At 35.9% G+C, this 25,321-nt stretch overlaps 1 long non-coding RNA gene across 16 annotated transcripts in view; it reads right to left on the bottom strand.

Moving 5' to 3' along the window:
* Positions 1–25,321, bottom strand: part of LOC102550812 (uncharacterized) — an 80,659-nt gene that overhangs the window by 39,491 nt on the left and 15,847 nt on the right. For all 16 annotated transcript variants that reach the window (XR_005498181.2, XR_010061516.1, XR_010061518.1 and 13 more), the window contains exon 2: positions 151–484. This is a non-coding gene — a long non-coding RNA (uncharacterized LOC102550812). The remainder of the gene's footprint in view (positions 1–150; positions 485–25,321) is intronic.

Here is a 25,321-nt window from a genome sequence, read left to right as displayed (position 1 = left end):
AACATAACATATATCATAACATATAACTTCATATGAGCTTGCTCAGCATTAATTGGGTGGAACTTCAATGTGGATTCTGCTGGACTTAGGGATATTTGACATTAACAATCTCTTCAGAAGCAAATACCGACTATAGGTTTTAGTACTTACATGTGCATAGTCCCATGAGGCACTATTGAACATGAAGTTCAACATGGACTCAGTTGTCAGGGATCATGGATATTAACAGATACTCCATTTACATCAAGAAATATTGACATCAACATCCTTGGTTGGTTGTTTTGAGCATTTATCTGTTGCATCAACTTATTTTCAGGTTGTAGTACAGATCAGGGATATCAACGTAGATCCCCTCAATAACATAGATCAGGTATTTCAACATGGCCTTAAGCAGTAATGTTGAAAAAGATCTTCACATTTTCTCTTCTGGCAATATCAACAAAGTCTCATGGTGTGACATGGATCATGACCATCAACAAGATTCCTGTTGAAAACATGGAATACTGATGTCAACATGGTCTTGGAAGGCAGTACAGATCAATGATATGATCATAATGGCCAGAGGCAGTAGGAAACATGCATGTATTTCATGTTATTTAACATACATATTACCTCATTTTTACGTATATTTGTTATTGTTATAATTGCCAGGAAATACTTTTAAATGATAAAATAGCAAAACAAAATATAATATAAACATACAACATATAACTTTGTATCATCATATATTAAATAGTAATCCTTTCAATCATTTGAAACCTTTTTCTGATATCTAAAAACTATAAATTTTTAAGTAACTTCTCTCATTTAACTGATGAAATATATATATACACACACACACACACACACACACACACACACATATATATATATATTCTTTTCTACCCTTCCATGTCTTCACAATCCACACATGTACACATAATCTTTAATTCCTTGAGATGACCATAATTTGGACTTCATCCTTGGGGATAATTTCAACATTACCCTTGGTTTCCAATGACAGCTGACAGTAAAATCTATAGGTTTTATGTACAGAAAAGGACAGTAAAATAGAATATCAAAAATTTTAATTTATACCATTGAAACACCTTTTTATTAATGGCAATAATCATAAAAATATAATTGCCTTTCAAATTCATCTTAAAGTGTGTGGTCAATTTTTACTTAAATTTGATATTGAGCACCTGAGGGAATGGGAGCTATTGACAGGAAACTGGGAAGGGGAGTAACATTTGAAATATAAGTAAACAAATATATCTAATAAATAATTAAAAAAAGAAAGATAAGTTATGTGAGAGTATGGCAGTCTGTGTTAAGGCAGCTCATTATCTAATAACCTTAATAACTAAGAACAATGCAAAAGTGCTTACCTATATATAGCCTACATATTACTAGAAGCCACTAAATTCCAGAGGGTTGCAAGGAACTTTGTCTCCACACTTTTTATTATTATTTGCCTCTTTCTCAACATATAAACTAAAAAGTAATAAAATACTGAATATATAAAGTTATTGTTTTTAATTTTCTAAAATTTCTATCCTTAGAATTTGAAACAGATATGTCTAGGTATTAATATTAGTAATAACAAAATACTAAAATTTGTTTATTTAGTATTTTGTTTTATTAATTTTATTAAGTTGAAACATGCTTAAAAATATATCACTAGCTGGATATAGATGCTAATTTTTACTTAGGTAATCTATTAGATATTTCTGCTTTTCAGGTAATTCTTTTGTTCCACTTCTAATTTCTTAGGTGGTCCTGCACTCATATATAACCATATTTCATGCTTTATAATTAATAAGCTTCATTTATTTTCCTTTTCATTTTGTTTTTCATGGTCCCGTACTTTTTTTAAAGTTCATTTCTGGCAGTGTTCCCAATTTTCTCTGTTAATGTCTCAAATGCTATACTACACTACATCAAAATTTTCTCCTATATGTCAAATATTTACATTTATGTTGAGAAATGCTAGGAAAGAAGGTAATAGGTGAGACTGCTTCTTACAGGGAAAAGCCAAAGGATTCAGAGAGAACTGACAAAATTTTCAATGATGAAATAGGACATTTCTTATGACAAGATCTTTCTCTTTATGGGTGAATTGCAGTACAGAATTTAAGAATTATTCATGTAACTATGGCGAGCACAACAATCATCTTAGAAATAAAATGGTTTTTAACTCCATTTCTCATTCAAAAATTCACAGTGCAATGAGAAAAATAAATCAAGGATTTTTGTATTTAATAACTGACTAACAAATTTGAATTATTTCAAATTTAATTATTCAATTGTTTCAAAACTTCTAGAAGTCAAATAACCCGGTGTTCTTACATCATTTGCAAGAAAGTAATTGTATGAAAGTATATCTTATTATTATTTATAGCTCAAAATTTAAGCATTGTTATTTCATTATATTTTGGGTACTGTTATATTTAGTGACATGTCATTTTAATTATCAATTAATTAGTTTAAACAAAGTAACAGTTGAATCATGAGAGTTCCTAAAAGGTAATTTTTTTCAAGTGTCTATGGCAATCAGACTCAGATCTGTGATTTCTAGATCTTTGAATTTTTTTGAAAACCACACAAATTTGTTATCCTTCTATTTTGTAGAAAACAGAAGTATTATCTCTATCACATAGAATTGTTATGAAAATTAATTATAATGTAAACATTTATAAGGCATATTTTATAATACCTAATATGATAATTAGAATCAATTAGTTAACTAATTGCAACTTAGGGATCAAGTTATGAGCATACCTATAATAAATTAAGAATAAATTAACAATAATCTCATTCTAAATTAAGAATAACTTAGAGATTGCCTGTGCAGAAACAACTTGACTGTTACTTGATACAGGAAAGCCCATCTTAATTGTTTTTAGGATCATTGACTGGTCCAGATATCCTGGATTACATAAAATGGAGACAGCAAGCTGAAAATGTATTAATACATTGTCCTCCACTCATTACTCTTTGATATCATGAAATTTTTGAAGCTAACACTACTGTGACTTCCCTGTCACAGTAACAGTAACCTAAAGTTAGGGACCAAACAGATTTTGGCTCTCAAAAAACACAAAAGTCACGTTTGTCAGAATATTTTATTACAGTAGTAGGGGAAGAAACAAAAGCATCTATCTCCTGTTAAGGAAATTATAAGGATTTTTGTTTTTAGGTGTGCTAAACCTTATTATTCCTTGCTATATAACTAAACACTCAACATTCTGCAAATATTTCTGAATAATATTCATTGTTGCTATGTTCACAATAACTAAGAAGTAGAAATAACAAATGTCCTAACTGATGATTGGACATGGGGTCCATATACAGTATGGAGTAATATTCATCTGTCAAAAATGCAGTTGGGAAATCTGCAGGTATATAAATTAAATATAAGAATTATACTGAGATAATCTAGACAATAAAACAGAAATGCTGCATGTTCTTTCTCATCAGAGGCTCCTAACTCTCAATATTTCAATGTAAGTATATAACTTGAAGAAACATCAGAACCAGGATAGTAAAAAGAGACCATTGGTGGGTTAGTAGTCAGAGAGCAATAGACTGGGCAACAGCAGGTTACAAGTGAACTGAAGGAGGACATAGAATAGTCGGGTTCCAATTAAGGAGAGATCTAAATACAGAAGGAGAGAAAAGGGTAAGATGATCTAAGGATGTCAGAAAAAGTTGTAAGAAGTTACACTATTAAGTAGCGAAATTAATACATATGTATGTGTGTGTGTGTGTTGTAAATAAATAAATAAATATACATAGTTTAAGTAAAACTTTCCACTTTTAATTTATATGAAAGCCAATGTACATATTTATTTGTTTCTTTTTTTCTAATTACATAACAGTACAGCTAAACATTATACAATGTGTGATATGTTTTCATGTGGATGTTTAGTGCCTCTCTATCAATCTAGCCCAATATAATAGTATTAAGTTCTCCCCTGTGGCTTATGACCTCCTGCGTTATGGGTTTGTGTGTTTGTTTGTTTTTTTTCAAATTTGCATTATGTAGCATAGCTCCTCTCTTGTATAGTGGGCCTTGAGGATGTATGGCAGCAAGTGTCAGGAATAGTAAAACGAGTAGGGAGTTGAGAGTTCTTATCTTTTACAAGCACAAAAAAGGGAACTAAATTGGAACATGTGCAAGGCTACTAATTCTCCAAGCCTGCCTCCTGTAACATACTTCTTCCAGCATCACCATAACAATGACACCTTCCCAAAGGCTAGCACATGAAGGGGATAAAGTGTTGAAATGCCTAACCCTATAGGAGACATTTCTTACTTAAATCACCGGCAGTTACTTCTGTTGGGATGTGTATGGTCCATATCCCTAGAAATATAATTTTCCTTCTCCCAATAGTGGCTATAAGGAAGGGTTTAATTTTCTTAGCTTGCAGTGGGGTTTTCTAAAGATTTCCCTTAGAGGCTGGGATTTGTCTAGCCTGACCTTGTACTGATCTTGTGCATATAGTTTTAGCCACTATCATTTCACATGTAGAAATGTCTTTTTGTGTCTGGAAAGAGACTTTCTCTGTAGTCATTCACTACCTTTGGTTCTTACAGGCTTTCAACAATCTCCTCCAAGGTAACCTCTGAACCTTGAGAGGAGGGGGTGCTGTTGTGGTTTAAGTAAGAAATAACCCCCTTAATATTTAGAATTTTAACTCTTAGTCCCAAATGGTTAGTGTTACTTGCAGGGCTGGGCTTAGTGTTAGGAACAAGTATATATCATCACAGGTAGAAACTCAGAGCTAATATCACCTCATTATGTCCAGTTTATTCTGTTTCCTGCTTTCCAATCAAGACATGAGCACTCATTATCCCTACCTAGCCTGTAGAAGCAAATGGACCTAAAGCCCGCTGCTTTAGCTATTCTAATATCCAACAAAAATGTTTTCAAACCAAAACTAATTACAAGAGACAAGGACCCTTCATATCCATCAAAGAAAAGATCCACCAAGGTAATATTCTAATTCTTAGAATTTATTCCCCAAATGAAAAGGCACCCACATTTGTAAGGAAAATGAATAGTAGTAAAGCTAAAATTATACATTGATAGTGGGAGACTTCCTATCTCATTCACAACAATGAACACATCATCCACACAAAATTTAAATGGAGAAATACTGGAGCTAGCAGACATTATGAATCAAAAAGTAATAACATACATCTATAGAACATTTCACTCGAACACAAAAGAATGGAACTTCTTAGTACCTCATAGAACATTCTCCAAGATTAACCACATAGTCATAAACTAAATCTCAACAGATCCAAGAAAATTGGAATAATTTCCTGTGTCCTATCTGATTACCACAGATGAAATGTTAATTTAAACAACAATAGAAACAACAGAAAGCCTACAATCTTACAGTAAATAAACAAACTTTCTGCTGAATGACTGCTGGGTAAGGACAAAAGTAAAGAAAGAAATTAAAGACCTTCTAGAATTCAATGATAGTGGATGTCCAACATACCTAAAACTTATGGAACACAGTGAAAGTGGTGCTAAAGGGAAATTTCATAGCACTAAGTTATACATAAATAAATTGGAGAGGTCACAGCTAGAAATTAACAGCACACCTGAGGGCTCTATAACAAAAAGGAACAAACATGCTGTAGGGAAGTAGATGGCAGAAAATATTCAAACAGAGTACTGAAATCAATGAATTGGAAGCATAAGAATACAAAGAATTAAAACAACTAAATACCAGTTTTTGAGAAAATCTACAAAACAGACATGTTCTTAGCCAAACTAACTAAAAGAGAAAGTGAATATTCAAATTAACCAAATCAGAGATAAAAAGAGGGGGACCTAACAAAAAACAAAGAAACCTGTGCTTGATCAGATTTTTCAATCTTTAAAAGAAATAAATAATTTAATGGATAGATATCACTTACCAAAGTTAAATAATGATTAGATAAGCAATTTAAACAGACCGATAAACTCTAAGGAAATAGAAGCAGTCGTTAATAGTGTAACAACAATAAAAGACCAAGCAAGATATTTTAGTGCAGATTTTTACCAGACTTCCAAAGAAGAAATAATGCCAATACTACTCAAAATTCTTCACAAAATACAAACAAGTATAATATTTCCTAATTCATTTTATAAGGCTACAGTCACCCTGACACACAAATCACACAGAGATTCAACAAAGAAAGAGAATTACAGACCAATTTTCCTCATTAACATGAATGTAAAAATACTCATAGTAAAATATTCACAAAGCAAAAATACATCAATACAATTAATTATGCATTATGATCAACTATGCCTTATCCCAACGATGCAGAGGTGGGTCAACATACAAAAATCACAAATGCAATCCATCATATAAACAAACTGAATAAAAAAAAAAAACCCTGCATGATAATATCATTAGATTCCAAAAAGCCTTTGAAAAAGATCCAACACTCTTCATGATGATAGTCTGGGAAAAATTGGGAATACAAGGGTCATGTCTAAATATAATAAAGACAATTTACAGGATGCCAATTGGCAAACTCAAATGAAAAATTGTGTCAATGTCATCACAATCAGGAACAAGTAAAGGCTGTCTATTCTCTCATTCCAAATCAATATGTTAATTGATATTTTAGCAAAGGAAATAAGAAATCTGAAGGAGACCAAGGGGATACAAATTGGAAATGAAGATAAAGTATTGCTTATTGCAGTCAATATGATAGTATACATCAGTGATCCCCAGAATTCTATCAGGGATCCACTAGACTGATAAGCATCTTTAGTGAAGTGGTTGGATTTAAGATTAATGACAACAACCAAAGTGGTAAGTAGCCTTTGTATATGCAAACATACTGAGAAAGAAATTAGGGAAATAACACCCTTTATGAGAGCTACAAATAATATAAAAATTGTTGGTATAATTCTAAGCAACAAAATGAACAACTTATATAGCAAAAACTTCAAGTCTTTGAAGAAGAAATTGATGCATTGGTCAGATTAATGTCATAAAAAATTGTCATCCTGACAAAAGCAATCTACAGATGCAAAACAATTGACACCAAAATTCTAACACAAATCTTTACAGGTCTTGAAAGGACAACACTCAGCTTCATATGAAAAAACAAAACAAACAATAGAAGATAGCCACAACAATCCTGTATAACAAATGAACATCTAGAATACTTTTTCTTGATTTCAAATTCTACTACAGAGCAATGGTAATAAAATCTGCAGGGTACAGGCATAAAAACATTCAAGTTGATCAATGGAATTAAATTGAAGACTAAACAGAAATCCATACATCTATGGAACCTGGTTTTTAATAAATAGCCAAAAATACACATTGGAAAAAAGAGAGCATCTTCAACAAATGGTGCTGGTATAACTGAATATCAACATATAGAAAAATAAAAATTGATCCATACCTATCACCCTAGGCAAAACTTAAGTCCAAGGAGATCAAATACATCAACATAAAACCAGATACACTTAACCGAATCAAGGAAAGTGGGGATTAATCTGGCACAGGGGATAACTTTCTGAACAGCACACCTATAGCACAGTCACTAGGTACAACAATCCATAAATGAGAACTCATGAAACTGAAAAACTTCTTTAAGGCAGAGAACACCAACCAAGAGACAAGGATGGTATCCCACTGAATGGGAAAAGATTTTCACCAATCCCAAAACTGACTGAGTTCTAATATCCAAAATATATAAAGAATTCAAGAAACTATTGACAAACCTAATAATCCAATTAAAAATGGGTTACATATCTAAATAGAGAATTCTCAATGGAGGATTTCAAATGGCAAAAAATACTTTTAAAAATGTTCAAAATCTTTATCCATTAGGGAAATGCAATTTAGAGCTACTTCGTGATTACATCTTATACCTATCAGAAAGCCTAAGATCAAAACCCAAGGAGTTGCACATGGTGGCAAGGATTTGAAAGTTGAGAAACGCTTTTCATCTACTGCTGGTAGAAGTGCAAACTAATACAGTCACTATGAAAATCAACATGATGTTTCTTCAGCAAATTAGAAATTGTTCAACCTCAAGACACAACTATATCACTTTTGAGCATATGCCCAAAACACTCTAGTATACCACAAGGACAGCTGTTCAAGCATCTTTATTGCATCTTTACTCATTAATGGCAGAAACTATTAAAAACCTAGATGTCCCTCAACTAAAAAATGGATAAAAAATATTGGCACATTTACACAATGAAATAACTACTCCGTCGTTAAAAACAATGACATCTTTAAATGTGCACACAAATGGACAGAACTAGTGATTATACTGAGTGATGTAGCCCAATAACAGAAAGAAAAACATGGCATGTACTCACTTATAAGTAAACATTAGCTGTTAAGTAAAGAACAATAATGCTTCAGTCCTCAGACCCAGGGATCCTAAGTAAAACAAGGAGGGCTTACTGGGACGAGAGGATTTATGGTTCTTCTTAGGAAGTTGAAATTGAATAGATTTTGTAGGTGGATTTGAGGAAGGTGAGGATGAAAAGAGGAGGAATAAGTCAGTAACATGGAAAGCTGGAGAGATGGAGTACTGAGAGAGATGAGTTGAGAACGATTTTGGAGGTGAAAATGTAATTAAAATTCACTAGAATCTATATGAGTAATTCTAGGAAAGTCTCCTGGTAATGGCAGATATGAAGCCTGAACTGGTCATATTCTATAGCCAGGCAAACTTCTTAGCAGTGGATTTGGGAAATAAACCCAGTCACAAAATCTTTGGCCTACACTCTGTCCTGACTACAAAATGTGTTCACTAAGGGAGGCCCAGTCATTTAGGAGTGACCAACATATGACTAGTCCAAATTAAAACTCATGACACAAGAGGAAGCTCATGCCTGACACTGTTTAGATGGCCAGAAGTTAGAGACAGAGTAGCTCAGAAACCAAAGATACAATCAAATATGTATAGCAAAAAAGTCAATGAAATAATTTCTAATGGTATTAGGCTATATTCCTTGATTGGCACCTAGTCCAAATGTCATCAGAGAGGCCTCATCCAGCAACCAAAGGAAACAAATGGAGTGACACATAGCAAACATTAGGAAGAACAAGAGGATACCCACAGAAGAGGGGGAGAAAGGATTGTAGAAGCTAGAGGGCATGAAGAAACTACTATAACACACACCCCACAATCAACTAAGCAGAAACTGAAGGGAAAAAATGGACACTCTATGGGTCTGAGCTAGATCCTCTGAATATACCTTATAATATTGTGTAGCTTGGAGTTCTTTGGTACTCACAGCAATTGAGATTTTGGTTGTCTCTGACTTATACCTGTACCTGGGACCCACTTCTTCCTACTTGGTGCCCATGTCCAGATGTGATATGAGGGTTTCTCCCTAGTCTTATTATATTTTGTTAGGCCATATTCATTGATATCCTTATGAGACCTCCATTATTTTGAAGGGAAATAGAGGAGGACTTGATCTGGGGGAAAGGAAGTGTGGTGAGAGACTGACAGTAGTAGAGGGATGTGAAACTATAGTTTAATATGATGTATGAGAGAAGAATAAAAAATCAAGCAAACAAACAAACGAAAAATCTGAGACATCTGGTATAACAGGGGACATTGTAGTGTAGATGTAATAAAAATATACTATACATATGTATCAAATTCTGAAGGATCATATACATTTTTAAGAATGAAAAATGTTCAAGTAAGGTAAAAATCATCATTGAAGGTAATCTTAAATCAATTTTTGGAAGTCATATTCATTCATATTTTTATCAAAATGGATTATTGCTATTCCCCTGTGGAATGATGGATGTGATTTTCTTGTCTTCACAATTATAAAACAGTTAAAATGATTATCATTAAATCAGAATTAAAATAATATTATATTAAATATTGGCATTAAGCTGATTGATTAAACATTAAAAGTTCAGGGACCTATGTATTCTAAAATTTAGATAAAAGAAACATTAACATAAAAAAGTTAAATAGACATGAAAAAATATGTTAGTAATAGCATAATTGAGTTGAAGAGGAAAACCGCAAAAGGTAACAAAAAACAACAGAGATTAATTTTCTTACTGCTTTCCAATTTTAAAATAGATTATGATCTCTTAACACTATAAAGAATAAAGGCAATGTAGTCAAGTATAAATAAAATGAAAATTATGGAAATGACATAATTAAAATATGCACTTATATAATACTTAACGTAAACCTACTTGCTTTGAAAGTAATATTAATATTTTTGTAACATTTTACAAATTCAAAAATTAACAATTAAACTCAAATTATTCTATTGCTATTTTAAAAGAACAAAGAACAACATCTAAAGGGCAAGGTGCAGCCTACAAAATGGGAAAAGATTTTTATTAACTCCACATCCAATAAAGGTGTAAGATCCAAAACACAGAAAGGACTCAAGAAATGAGATATTAATAAACAAATATAAATTATAAATTGGGTTTCATATCTAAACGGATTATTATCACAACAATAATCTCAAGTGCCTGTGAGACAATTGAAGAAATTGTCAATCCTTAGCCATCAGGGAAATGCAAATCAAAACTAAAATTCCATATTATACATGTAAGAATTGCTAAGAAAAATAATACAAGTAACAGCTCATGCTGTTGAGGATGTAGAGCTGGTAGGAGTGAAAATTTTTACACCCACTATAGAAATTAATATGCAGGTTCCTCCAAAAACTGGAAACTGATCTAACTCAGGACCAACTTATAATTCTCTTTGGCATAATCCCAAAGGACACTTGATTATGCTACAAGGACACTTGCTTAACTATGTTCATTGTGAATGTATTCATAATAGACAGGAACTGGAAATACCCAATATATTGCTCAACTGATGACTGGACAAAGAGAATGTGGTACATTTACATAATGGAGTATTACTCGGTGGTTAAAAATGATAACATGAAATTTAATGGCAAATCAACGGAACTAGAAAAGATTCTGGGTTAAATAAAGTAGAATAGATTATTCTGAGTTAGATAACCCACACCTAGAAATGCATACATTGTATAGATTCACTTATAAGTGGATGTTAGGTTTCAAGTAATTGATAATCAAGCTAAAATGCATAGACACAGACAGTATAGTTAGGAAAAGAGGAAGGATATAGGAGGGAACCATGGATCTCTCTGGGAAGAGGAAATAGAATAGAGTCTATGGGTAAGCTTAGAGCAAGAGGAAATAGGAGTTGTATGATGTGGGTGGATGAATGTGGGGATCAGTGTCAGAGACGACAGCGGAAATCAGGGGACCAGAAGTGGGGAAACCTAGGGCACTGAAAATTTTCTGGAATCTATGAGTGTGACCTTAGAGAGAGATCCTAGTGGTGGAACATAAAGAGTTTGCTGACTAACTTTTGTAGCCAGGCAACATTGCCAGTGGTAGGAGTAGTTTATATCTGATTGAGTTATGGTCAAGAAGATCCAGTAGAGATCCCTAAAGAATCAAAGCTGATGCAGGTTCCCTCTGTAAAATAAAAGAGGGCTCCATCATCAAGGAAAACTTCCATGTAGCTCATTGAATATAGAGAGGTCAAGCTGGAGTGAGCTTGGAACTTTCTTCCTACATTATAGTGTCTTTTTTGTGAGAAGGTACTCTGCAGGTTATATAAAGAGAAAGCTGAACACCAACTCTGCCACACAAAAAAATAAACCCTCCACCTTCAAACTTTTCCTGTGTAGAAGACAGGCTGAGCCAAAGGGAATACAAAACCTGTGGGACTGACCAACCAATATTTGGTTTAAATTGAGGCCAATGCTTTACACTGCCTGGATGAACAAGAACTGGAGACTGAATGGAACCAAGTAAGAATGTCAAAAGGGACAAAAAGAAAAAGGGAAAGAAAAAATAAATAAAGAGAGAAGGAATTGCAGGGACAGTGAGGAAAAGAGAAAAAGAGGAAAAAATAGAAAGAGAGAGAGAGACAGAGGCAGAGACAGAAACAGACAGAGACAGAGAGAGACAGAGAGACAAAGAAAGAAAGAAGAAAGAAAAGAAAGAAAGAAAAAGAGAGAAAGAAAGAAAGAAAAAAGAAAGAAAGAGAAAGAAAGATCAGGAAATGAAAAAGAGAAATACATTAGTAGAGAAGGGACATGATGGGAAGGGGAAGGGAGGGGAGAGGAGGGGAGGGCAGTAGAGGGGAGGGAAGAAGAAGAGAGGGGAGGGGAAAGCAGGGGAAGGGAGGGGAAAGGAAGGGAGGGTAGGGGAGGGGAGGGGAGTGGAGGGAAATCAAAAAATATTGTGCAAGGGCAGGCAGACTTCTGAGTTCAAGTTCAGCCAGATCTATAGACAAAGTTCCGGGACAGCCAAAGCTACACAAATAAAACTTCTTCTTCAAAAAATTACTAATCATATTCTGTTATTTTGATGAATAGGCTCGCTGTCCAGTTGTCATTAGAGAGGATTTCTCCAGCAGCCATTATGGAGAGAGTCTATATTGGAGGGAACCATCAGGTTCCTGCCCTCAGAGATTAGGAAAAACAAAAGAAGATGGGGTAGAAAAGGGAATAGAGTACAGCAGCAGAATATGGCCCACCAAATCAAATAATAAGGGCTCACATGGGCTCGCAGAGATCAAAACTCAAGAACAGAGCCTGCATGGGCCTTCACCAGGTCCTCTGGCTATTGATGTTATGGCCTTTCACTTGGTGGTTTGTGAGACTCCGAAGGATGGGAGTGGGCGTATCCCCACTTTGTTTTCCTGCTCTTGAAACTTTTCTCCTACTGGATTGCTTCATCAGCCTTGATATAATGAGGGCTTTATATCTTATGTGGCTTATTTTGTCCTGTGCTTTTCTGAAGAGGAAATAGAGAGTAGATCTGGGGGTGAGGGAAGGTGGAGAAGAGCCAGGAGTGGACAGGAAACTGTGGTCACAATGTACTGTATATAAGAAGATTCTATTTTCAATGTAAAAGACACAATAAAAAAGCCAAAGCAAAAAGACATTATTGTGTAATTTTTCAACAATTTAAGTGGTATATAAACATTTATTTTACTACCTGTGTTCAGAAAATACAAGATGTTTGAAAACTCAGGAATTACAATAAGTATAAAACATTATTATTTTATACCAAATTTACAACTGTATAGTTCTATTCTTGACTAAGTATACACTTACATATTTGGACAGAAGTTACAATTTAGTATGATTCTGGAAGTCTTCTATTACTTCTACTTTGTTCTGGGGAAGACATTTAACTTCACTACGTTGCCTTGTTGGAATTAGATTTTAGGATTTATTGTATGTTTGGGGATAATTTTGAACGAATTATGGGGTTCATCTTGAATGGGGCAGTTTTGTTTTTCACAGTAATACCTTCTATTATTTGAGGCTCATACAAATACGGTAAAAATAAATACGGTCTGCGTCAATACAAAAGAGGATAATGATATTCTTGATTGCTGCTTTTGTAAAGTCACTTATAGCTGTAGGACTGAGATGAGGTGGTCTTTTTATTACTATTCAATAGAGGAGAGAAACAGCTGAGTGGAGTAAAACAATTTTCTTGGTAAGCAATGGATTCTATAAATAATTGTAAGATATACCTTTGATATCCACTTTATAAACACTTCCTTTAGCTCACTTTGACGAGCAAGCATGCTGTTTTTCAGTAAGAATTCTGTACTGCTAGCAGTTAAAATAAATTCATTTAATTTAAATTTGAAAAAAATTATGTCAGAATAAAATATACGCATAAAATATATGCAAAATTTAAAATTATAAGCCTTAGTTTGTTTGTTTAAAGGAAAATTTATCCTGTCTTCCAGAAAATAAAATGATGCATTAAGACTCACAGTACATTTGTTCATGGTCATTTAACCTGACTGTGTAAATATACAATTGAAGTTTTAAACGTACAAGAAAAATAAACATCATTGAAGGGCATTTGACACTAATGGAAAATAAAATGTCATTAATGTATTAAGAGTAACAAAAGGAGTGGGTGGTTGGGAGGGGCAGCATCCTCATAGAAGAAGGGGGAGTGGTAGGGGAGAGAGGAGAACAGAGAAAGGGGATAATATTTGAAATATACATACATAAAATATCAAATAAAATATTTTTAAAAAAGAAAAGATTAATAAAAGGACTGTCTGGTCCCAGTGTGAGAGGATGCCTAATCCTGTAGAGACTTGATACATTAGAGAAGAGGGATAGGGGCGGGGCAAGGGACCCTAACAGAGGTGAAGGGGATGGGCAATGGTGTGAAAAACTCTGGTATGGGGAACCAGGAGAGGTGTGTATACAAATTAATTAATTAATTAACTAGTTAATTAATTAAAATATAATGCACTATATGTAGCAGTGGATGGCATTATCTGGCATCAGTGGAAGGAGAGGCCCTTGGTCCTGCCTGCGAAGGCTGGATGCTCCACTGTAGGTAAATACCAGGGTGTGAGGGAGGAGTAAGTAGATGGGTAGGGGAGCACCCTCAAAGAAGCTGGGCGAGGGACAATAGGATAGGGAGTTTGTAAGGGAAAACCAAGAAAGGGGATAATATTTGAAATGTAAATAAATAAAATATCCAATAATAAATAATAAATATAATGCATATTTTAAAACAAACAATAACACAAGGGAAACAATAGCTTAATTCTACTCTCATAATAAGCTCAAATGGGAAAGCAATTGAAAATAACATTTATCTAAATTTAATTTTTAATAAAGACATGAATCTTAAAGTAACGGATTCCCTGAATAAACAATAAAAGGTTATCTTAATAAAAACTAAACCAATATAGCATATTTTATTGTCATCCACATATATATTAACAAAATGAAAATAACTCCATTGGTAAATAAATTATATATGTAAATTTCTAGAAAAAAATCTAAGAGAATTCAGTAGTTTTCAGGGAAAAGACATCAAAATGCTACTAATTTTATTTAAAAGTGGAATCTAAGTTTATGGACATAGTTACCTAATTTGCATGAAAACTTTGCTCACCAGTTTATAAATTACATTTAATTATTAATTGCATTTAATATTAGTTTGTTTAGTTAAAATGATCATAACTCTTTAAATGAATTTAAATGATCCCCTGTAAGTAATAACAGCAAGGGCACATGATAAGTTCAACTTAGTTATTTGTCCTACAAAATTAGTTGGCAACTGAGACAAAAATATAATTTCCTTTTCTAAAATATAAACCAAGTTTAAAAAGATAATAAAGCTTTTCAAGGGTACAGAATACAGTCTTGTGCATTGAAATAATAAGTTCTAAAATTGTTAGGATTTTCATTTCTAAAAATTTGAATATTAAATTAAAACTCAATTGTTCTAATTTTAATTGTATCATTTAAATAATGGTGGTTATGAATTAAAATGAGTCTGAATACAAAGATTTCATCATGAATTGCAGCAAAAAACTTACAAGGACTAACTGCATGAAAAAGGTAATTACTATAGACAACAGAATAATTAACCTCTGAAACAACAGTTACAGAAGTGATAGGTTTATGATATTATCCTGTCTCTAGCAATGAGAAGTAACTTTCTCAAAAAAATGGTGAATAAATTAGCTAATAATAATATTCTTGTTGGATAAATGTAAGAATTAAAATGACAAAAATGTTTCTTTAAAATTACAGACCATATTTATCTGATATTAAAAGTAACCCATGATCTTTTTAATTAGTTAAATCAATGAAATATGAAAGACTGTAAGATCATCATTCATCTCCCAACACAGTGATAAAAGCTAAGATTTTTTAAGATCTGTGTTTCATTTATTTCTCTAAAGAGATAATGCCATGCACAGCATGAGAGCTTTCCCAATATCATAGTTTATTAGTATGCATAACACTATAAATAGATTTATATAACTGTGGTATTTTAATATAGTGTACAGAAATTGATATTCTTATTTTTAAAAGTCTTTATGGACTCAACATGGCTATACAGTTCAAGACTGCCAATATATAAAATGATGTCACAAACGGTGAGTTTATTTTTGATTTTCCGCATCAATTAACAATAAAAGCAATCCTCCACATACATAGCCATAGGATAAACTGATATAGATGATATCTCGATTAAGAATCTATTCCTTAGTCCATGGTGATCTGATAGGATACATGGGATTATTTCAATCTTTTTGTATCTGTTGAGGCCTGTTTTGGAACAATTTGTGGAGAAAGTGACATGAGGTGCTAAGAAGGTATATTCTTTTGTTTTAGGATGAAATATTCTATAGATATGTTAAATCAATTTGTTTCATAACTTTTGTGAGTTTCACTGTGTCCCAGTTTAGTTTCTGTTTCCATGATCTGTCCACTCATGAGAGTGGGGTGTTGAAGTCTCCCACTATTATTGTGTGTGGCTCAATGTCTGCTTTGAGCTTTAATTAAGTTTCTTCTATGAATCTGGGTGCCCTTTCATTTGGAGCATAGATATATAGAATTTAGAGTTCATCTTGGTAGGTTTTTCCTTGATAAGTATGAATTGTCCCCCCTTAAATTTTTTGATAACTTTTGGTTGAAAGTCAATTTTATTCAATATTAGAATGGCTACTCCAGTTTGTTTCATGTGGTCTTCAATAACCACAACAACAACAGAAAGCCCAAACAGAAAGCAGAAAAACACTACTCAATGATAACTTTGACAACGAAGAAAGAAAGAAAGAAAGAAAGAAAGAAAGAAAGAAAGAAAGAAATTTAAAAACTTTTAGAATGTAAAGTAAATGAAGGCACAACATACCAAAACTTAAGGGACACAATGAAAGCAGTGCTAAGAGGAAAATTCATAGCTCTGAGTGGGTGAAAGGCTGGAAAACAACTTTCCAAGCAAATGGTCAGAAGAAGCAAGCTGGAGTAGCCATTCTAATATCAAATAAAATCAATTTTCAATTAAAAGTCATCAAAAAAGATAAGGAAGGAAACTTCATGTTCATCAAAGGAAAAATCAACCAAGATGAACTCTCAATCCTAAATATCTATGCCCCAAATACAAGGGCTCCTACATACGTAAAAGAAACCTTACTAAAGCTCAAAACACACATTGCACCTCACACAATAATACTGGGAGATTTCAACACCCCACTCTCATCAATGGACAGATCATGGAAACAGAAATTACACAGAGACGTAGATAGACTAAGAGAAGTCATGAGCCAAATGGACTTAACAGATATTTATAGAACATTCTATCCTAAAGCAAAAGGATATACCTTCTTCTCAGCTCCTCATGGTACTTTCTCCAAAATTGACCATATAGTTGGTCAAAAAACGGGCCTCAACAGGTACAGAAAGATAGAAATAATCCCATGCGTGCTATCAGACCACCACGGCCTAAAACTGGTCTTCAATAACAATAAGGGAAGAATGCCCACATATACGTGGAAATTGAACAATGCTCTACTCAATGATGACCTAGTCAAGGAAGAAATAAAGAAAGAAATTAAAAACTTTTTAGAATTTAATGAAAATGAAGGTACAACATACCCAAACTTATTGGACACAATGAAAGCTGTGCTAAGAGGAAAACTCATAGCGCTGAGTGCCTGCAGAAAGAAACAGGAAAGAGCATATGTCAGCAGCTTGACAGCACACCTAAAAGCTCTAGAACAAAAAGAAGCAAATACACCCAGGAGGAGTAGAAGGCAGGAAATAATCAAACTCAGAGCTCAAATCAACCAAGTAGAAACAAAAAGGACCATAGAAAGAATCAACAGAACCAAAAGTTGGTTCTTTGAGAAAATCAACAAGATAGATAAACCCTTAGCCAGACTAATGAGAGGACCCAGAGAGTGTGTCCAAATTAACAAAATCAGAAATGAAAATGGAGACATAACTACAGATTCAGAGGAAATTCAAAAAATCATCAGATCTTACTATAAAAGCCTATATTCAACAAAACTTGAAAATCTACAGGAAATGGACAATTTCCTAGACAAATATCAGGTACCGAAGTTAAATCAGGAACAGATAAACCAGTTAAACAACCCCATAACTCCTAAGGAAATAGAAGCAGACATTAAAGGTCTCCCAACCAAAAAGAGCCCAGGTCCAGACTGGTTTAGTGCAGAATTCTATCAAACCTTCATAGAAGACCTCATACCAATATTATCCAAACTATTCCACAAAATTGAAACAGATGGATCACTCCCGAATTCCTTCTATGAAGCCACAATTACTCTTATACCTAAACCACACAAAGACCCAACAAAGAAAGAGAACTTCAGACCAATTTCCCTTATCTATATCGAAGCAAAAATACTCAATAAAATTCTGGCAAACCGAATCCAAGAGCACATCAAAACAATCATCCACCAGGATCAAGTAGGCTTCATCCCAGGCATGCAGGGATGGTTTAATATACGGAAAACCATCAACGTGATCCATTATATAAACAAACTGAAAGAACAAAACCACATGATCATTTCATTAGATGCTGAGAAAGCATTTGACAAAATTCAACACCCCTTCATGATAAAAGTCCTGGAAAGAATAGGAATTCAAGGCCCATACCTCAACATAGTAAAAGCCATATACAGCAAACCAGTTGCTAACATTAAACTAAATGGAGAGAAACTTGAAGCAATCCCACTAAAATCAGGGACTAGACAAGGCTGCCCACTCTCTCCCTACTTATTCAATATAGTTCTTGAAGTTCTAGCCAGAGCAATCAGACAACAAAAGGAGGTCAAGGGGATACAGATCGGAAAAGAAGAAGTCAAAATATCACTATTTGCAGATGATATGATAGTATATTTAAGTGATCCCAAAAGTTCCACCAGAGAACTACTAAAGCTGATAAACAACTTCAGCAAAGTGGCTGGGTATAAAATTAACTCAAATAAATCAGTAGCCTTCCTCTACACAAAAGAGAAACAAGTCGAGAAAGAAATTAGGGAAACGACACCCTTCATAATAGACCCAAATAATATAAAGTACCTCGGTGTGACTTTAACCAAGCAAGTAAAAGATCTGTACAATAAGAACTTCAAGACACTGAAGAAAGAAATTGAAGAAGACCTCAGAAGATGGAAAGATCTCCCATGCTCATGGATTGGCAGGATTAATATAGTAAAAGTGGCCATTTTACCAAAAGCGATCTACAGATTCAATGCAATCCCCATCAAAATACCAATCCAATTCTTCAAAGAGTTAGACAGAACAATTTGCAAATTCATCTGGAATAACAAAAAACCCAGGATAGCTAAAACTATCCTCAACAATAAAATGACTTCAGGGGGAATCACTATCCTGAACTCAAGCAGTATTACAGAGCAATAGTGATAAAAACTGCATGGCATTGGTACAGAGACAGACAGATAGACCAATGGAATAGAATTGAAGACCCAGAAATGAACCCACACACCTATGGTCACTTGATTTTTGACAAAGGAGCCAAAACCATCCAATGGAAAAAAGATAGCATTTTCAGCAAATGGTGCTGGTTCAACTGGAGGTCAACATGTAGAAGAATGCAGATCGATCCATGCTTATCACCCTGTAAAAAGCTTAAGTCCAAGTGGATCAAGGACCTCCACATCAAACCTGATACAATCAAACTTATAGAAGAAAAACTAGGGAAGCATCTGGAACACATGGGCACTGGAAAAAATTTCCTGAACAAAACACCAATGGCTTATGCTCTAAGAGCAAGTATCGACAAATGGGATCTCATAAAACTGCAAAGCTTCTGTAAGGCAAGGACACCGTGGTTAGGACAAATCGGCAACCAACAGATTGGGAAAAGATCTTTACCGATCCTACAACAGATAGAGGCCTTATATCCAAAATATACAAAGAACTCAAGAAGTTAGACCGCAGGGAGACAAATAACCCTATTAAAAAATGGGGTTCAGAGCAAAACAAAGAATTCACAGCTGAGGAATGCCGAATGGCTGAGAAACACCTAAAGAAATGTTCAACATCTTTAGTCATAAGGGAAATGCAAATCAAAACAACCCTGAGATTTCACCTCACACCAGTGAGAATGGCTAAGATCAAAAACTCAGGTGACAGCAGATGCTGGCAAGGATGTGGAGAAAGAGGAACACTCCTCCATTGTTGGTGGGATTGCAGACTGGTACAACCATTCTGGAAATCAGTCTGGAGGTTCCTCAGAAAATTGGACATTGAACTGCCTGAGGATCCAGCTATACCTCTCTTGGGCATATACCCAAAAGATGCCCCAACATATAAAAAAGACACGTGCTCCACTATGTTCATCGCAGCCTTATTTATAATAGCCAGAAGCTGGAAAGAACCCAGATGCCCTTCAACAGAGGAATGGATACAGAAAATATGGTACATCTACACAATGGAATATTACTCAGCTATCAAAAACAACGGCTTTATGAAATTCGTAGGCAAATGGTTGGAACTGGAAAATATCATCCTGAGTGAGCTAACCCAAACACAGAAAGACATACATGGTATGCACTCACTGATAAGTGGCTATTAGCCCAAATGCTTGAATTACCCTAGATGCCTAGAACAAATGAAACTCGAGACGGATGATCAAAATGTGAATGCTTCACTCCTTCTCTAAAAGGGGAACAAGAATACCCTTGGCAGGGAAGAGAGAGGCAAAGATTAAAACAGAGACTGAAGGAACTCCCATTCAGAGCCTGCCCCACATGTGGCCCATACATATACAGCCACCCAATTAGACAAGATGGATGAAGCAAAGAAGTGCAGACCGACAGGAGCCGGATGTAGATCTCTCCTGAGAGACACGGCCAGAATACAGCAAATACAGAGGCGAATGCCACCAGCAAACCACTAACCTGAGAATAGGACCCCCGTTGAAGGAATCAGAGAAAGAACTGGAAGAGCTTGAAGGGGCTTGAGACCCCATATGTACAACAATGCCAAGCAACGAGAGCTTCCAGGGACTAAGCCACTACCTAAAGACTATGCATGGACTGATCCTGGACTCTGACCTCATAGGTAGCCATGAATATCCTAGTAAGAGCACCAGTGGAAGGGGAAGCCCTGGATCCTGCTAAGACTGAACCCCCAGTGAACTAGACTGTTGGGGGGAGGGTGGCAATGGGGGGATGGTTGGGAGGGGAACACCCATTAGGAAGGGGAGGGGGGAGGGGGATGTTTACCCGGAAACCAAAGAATTATCATTACGTATTAAATAAATTAAAAAAAAAAAAGAAATCAAGGATCGGGTCCACACTTGTAACCTTCTTAGATTAAGGACCCTCACTTAGCGACTGCTCAACACGCAACCAATCGCAGCAAGACACTAGGAGACACTACTCCTCCGTGAGCTGCATGGACTGATGAAAATGGCTAAAACACCATTTGAAAAAAAAAACTGAAAGGAGCATACACTCACAGCTTGACAGCACACCTAGAACAAAAGCATACCTACAACCAAAAGCAGTAGAACAAAAAGAAACAAATACACCAAAGAGGGGTAGACAGCAGGAAATTATCAAACTCAGAGCTGAAATCAAACATGTAGAGACATAAAGAACTCTACAAAGAATCAACAAAACCAGGAGCTGATACTTTGAGAAAAATCAACAAGCTAGAGTAAACCCTTAGTAAGACTAAACACAGGGCACTGAGACAGTATCCAAATTAACAAAATTAAAAATAAAAACATAGTAAAAGCAATATACAGCAAACCAGTAGCCAATATCAAACTAAATGGAGAGAAATTTGCATCAATCCCACTAAAATTAAGGACTACCATGGCTGCACACACTCTTTTTACCTTTTCAATATAGTAATTCTAGTACTAGGTAGAGCAATTAGACAACAAAAAGAGATCAAAAGGATGTAAATTGGAAAAAGGAAGAAATCAAAATATCACTGTTTGCAGATGACAGTACACTTAAGTAACCCCAAAATTTCTACCAGAGAACTCCTAAACCTGATAAACAAATTCAGCAAAGTGGCTGGATGTAAAATTAACTCAAACAAATAAATTGTCTTTCTCAACTGAAAGGATAAAGAGGCTGAAAAAGAAATTAGTGAAGCAACACCCTTCACAATAGACACAAATAATAGAAAATACCTTGGTGTGACTCTAATCAAGCAAATGAAAGATCTGTATGACAAGAACTCTGAGTTTCTAAAGAAAGAAATCGAGGATCTCAGAAAATGGAAAGATTTTCCATGCTCAAGGATTGGCCGGATTAATATATTAAAAATGGCTATCTTTCCTAAAACAATGTACAGATTCAATGCAATCCCCACCAAAATTCAAATTCAGTTCCTGATAGAATTAGAAAGAATAATTTGGGCATATACCAAAAAGATGCCCCAACATATAAAAAAAGACACGTGCTCCACTATGTTCATAGCAGCCTTATTTATAATAGCCAGAAGCTGGAAAGAATCCAGATGCCCTTCAACAGAGGAATGGATACAGAAAATGTGGTACATCTACACAATGGAATATTACTCAGCTACCAAAAACAATGACTTTATGAAATTCGTAGGCAAATGGTTGGAACTGGAAAATATCATCCTGAGTGAGGTAACCCAATCACAGAAAAACACACATGGTATGCATTCATTGATAAGCGGCTATTAGCCCAAATGCTTGAATTACCCTATATGCCTAGAACAAATGAAACTCAAGACGGATGATCAAAATGTGAATGCTTCACTCCTTCTTTAAAAGGGGAACAAGAATACCATTGGCAGGGAATAGAGAGGCAAAGATTAAAACAGACACAGAAGGAACACCCATTCAGAGCCTGCCCCACATGTGGCCCATGCATATACAGCCATCCAATTAGACAAGATGGATGAAGCAAAGAAGTGCACGCCGACAGGAGCTGGATGTTGATTGCTCCTGAGAGACACAGCCAGAATTCAGCAAACACAGGGGCGAATGCCAGCAGCAAACCACTGAACTGAGAACAGGACCCCCAGTGAAGGAATCAGAGAAAGAACTGGAAGAGCTTGAAGGGGCTCGAGACCCCATATGTACAACAATGCCAAGCAACCAGAGCTTCCAGGGACAAAGCCACTACCTAAAGACTATACATGGACTGACCCTGGACTCTGACCTCATAGGTAGCAATGAATATCCTAGTAAGAGCACCAGTGGAAGGGGAAGCCCTGGGTCCTGCTAAGACTGAACCCCCAGTGAAATAGATTGTTGGGGGGAGGGCGGCAAGGGGGGGGAGGATGGGGAGGGGAACACCCATAAAGAAGGGGAAGGGGTAGGGGGATGTTTGCCCGGAAACCGGGAAAGGGAATAACACTCGAAATGTATATAAGAAATACTCAAGTTAATAAAAAAAAAAGAAAAAGAAAAGAAAGACTAATTTGCAAATTCATATGGAATAATTAAAAAATAGGATAGCAAAAAATATTCTCAACAATAGAAGAACATCTGAAAACTGTATTACAGAGCAATCGTGATATAAAATTGCATGGTGATGGTACAGAGACAGGCAAGTAGATCAATGAAATAGAAGTGAAGACCCAGAAATGAACCCACACACCTATGATCACTTGATGTTTGACAAAGGAGCTAAAACCATCCAGTGGCCAAAAGACAGCATTTTCAACAAAAGATACTGGTTCAACTGGAAGTCAGCATGTAGAAGAATGCAAATCAATCCATTTTTATCACCTTTTAAAAAGGTAAGTCCACATAGATCAAACATCTCCACATGACATCAAATGCACTGAAAGTAATAGAAGAGAAAGTGAGGAAGAGCGTCAAACACACAGGCACAGGGGAAATTTTCCTAAACATAACACCAATGGTTATGCTCTAAGATCAAGAATCCACAAGTAGGCACTGAAGCTCCCGGAAACGGCGGCGCAGATCTTCGTGGTTGCTGCCACTGCAGATAGCTCGTGGGCAGCATCCCGTGAACAAACTTGAGCCTTGGGACAACAGGTAAGACCAACTTTTCTGCTGCAAGTGACCTGCCTGATGAACTCGGGACACACAGAGGCAGAATTCCTCTAGGACCGGGCACTCCCTGTGTTTACCAGGAGTCCCACACCCGCGGATCCCGGCCCACAGCAGCTCTCTGCTCCCAGACCCCATGGGAGAGAGACCTCACCGCCTGGTCAGGTGGGCACTCCTGAGGCTGCAGAGCAGAAGAGACCACCAACACTGCCCACCCCTGCCCACATCCCTGGCCCAAGAGGAAACTGTATAAGGCCTCTGGGTTCCCGTGGGGGAGGGCCCAGGAGCACCAGGACCCCTGCACCTGAGACACCGCCGGAACCTGAAGGAACAGACCAGATAAACAGTTCTCTGCACCCAAATCCCGTGGGAGGGAGAGCTAAACCTTCAGAGAGGCAGACAAACCTGGGAAACCAGAAGAGACTGCACGCTGCACACATTACTGATTCCAGAGGTAAACACAAAACGCCATCTGGAACCCTGGTGCACTGAAGCTCCCGGAAACGGTGGCGCAGATCTTCCTGGTTGCTGCCGCTGCAGAGAGCTCATGGGCAGCACCCCGTGAGCAAACTTGAGCCTCCGGACCACAGGTAAGACCAACTTTTCTCCTGCAAGTAACCTGCCTGGTGAACTCAAGACACAGGCCCACAGGAACAGCTGAAGACCAGTAGAGAGGAAAAACTACACACCTGAAAGCAGAACACTCTGTCCCCATAAATGGCTGAAAGAAAACAGGAAAACAGGTCTACAGCACTCCTGACACACAGGCTTATAGGGACAGTCTAGCCACTGTCAGAAATAGCAGAAAAAAGTAACACTAGAGATAATCTGATGGCGAGAGGCAAGCGCAGGAACCCAAGCAACAGAAACCAAGACTACATGGCACCATCGGAGAACAATTCTCCCACCAAAACAAACATGGAATATCCAAACACACCAGAAAAGCAAGATCTAGTTTCAAAATCATATTTGATCATGATGCTGGAGGACTTCAAGAAAGACGTGAAGAACTCCCTTAGAGAACAAGTAGAAGCCTACAGAGAGGAATCGAAAAAATCCCTGAAAGAATTCCAGGAAATCTTAAATAAACAAGTAGAAGCCCATAGAGAGGAGTCACAAAAATCCCTGAAAGAATTCCAGGAAATCATAAATAAACAAGTAGAAGCCCATAGATAGGAGTCACAAAAATCCCTGAAAGAATACGAGGAAAACACAAACAAACAGCTGAAGGAATTAAAAATGGAAATAGAAGCAATCAAGAAAGAACACATGGAAACAACCCTGGATATAGAAAACCAAAAGAAGAGACAAGGAGCTGTAGATACAAGCTTCACCAACAGAATACAAGAGATGGAAGAGAGAATCTCAGGAGCAGGAGATTCCATAGAAATCATTGACTCAACTGTCAAAGATAATGTAAAGCGGAAAAAGCTACTGGTCCAAAACATACATGAAATCCA

This window comes from Rattus norvegicus, chromosome X (assembly GCF_036323735.1).
Source record: "Rattus norvegicus strain BN/NHsdMcwi chromosome X, GRCr8, whole genome shotgun sequence".
NCBI classification, from domain to species: Eukaryota; Metazoa; Chordata; class Mammalia; order Rodentia; family Muridae; genus Rattus; species Rattus norvegicus.
This window is presented reverse-complemented; position numbering and strand designations above follow the sequence as displayed.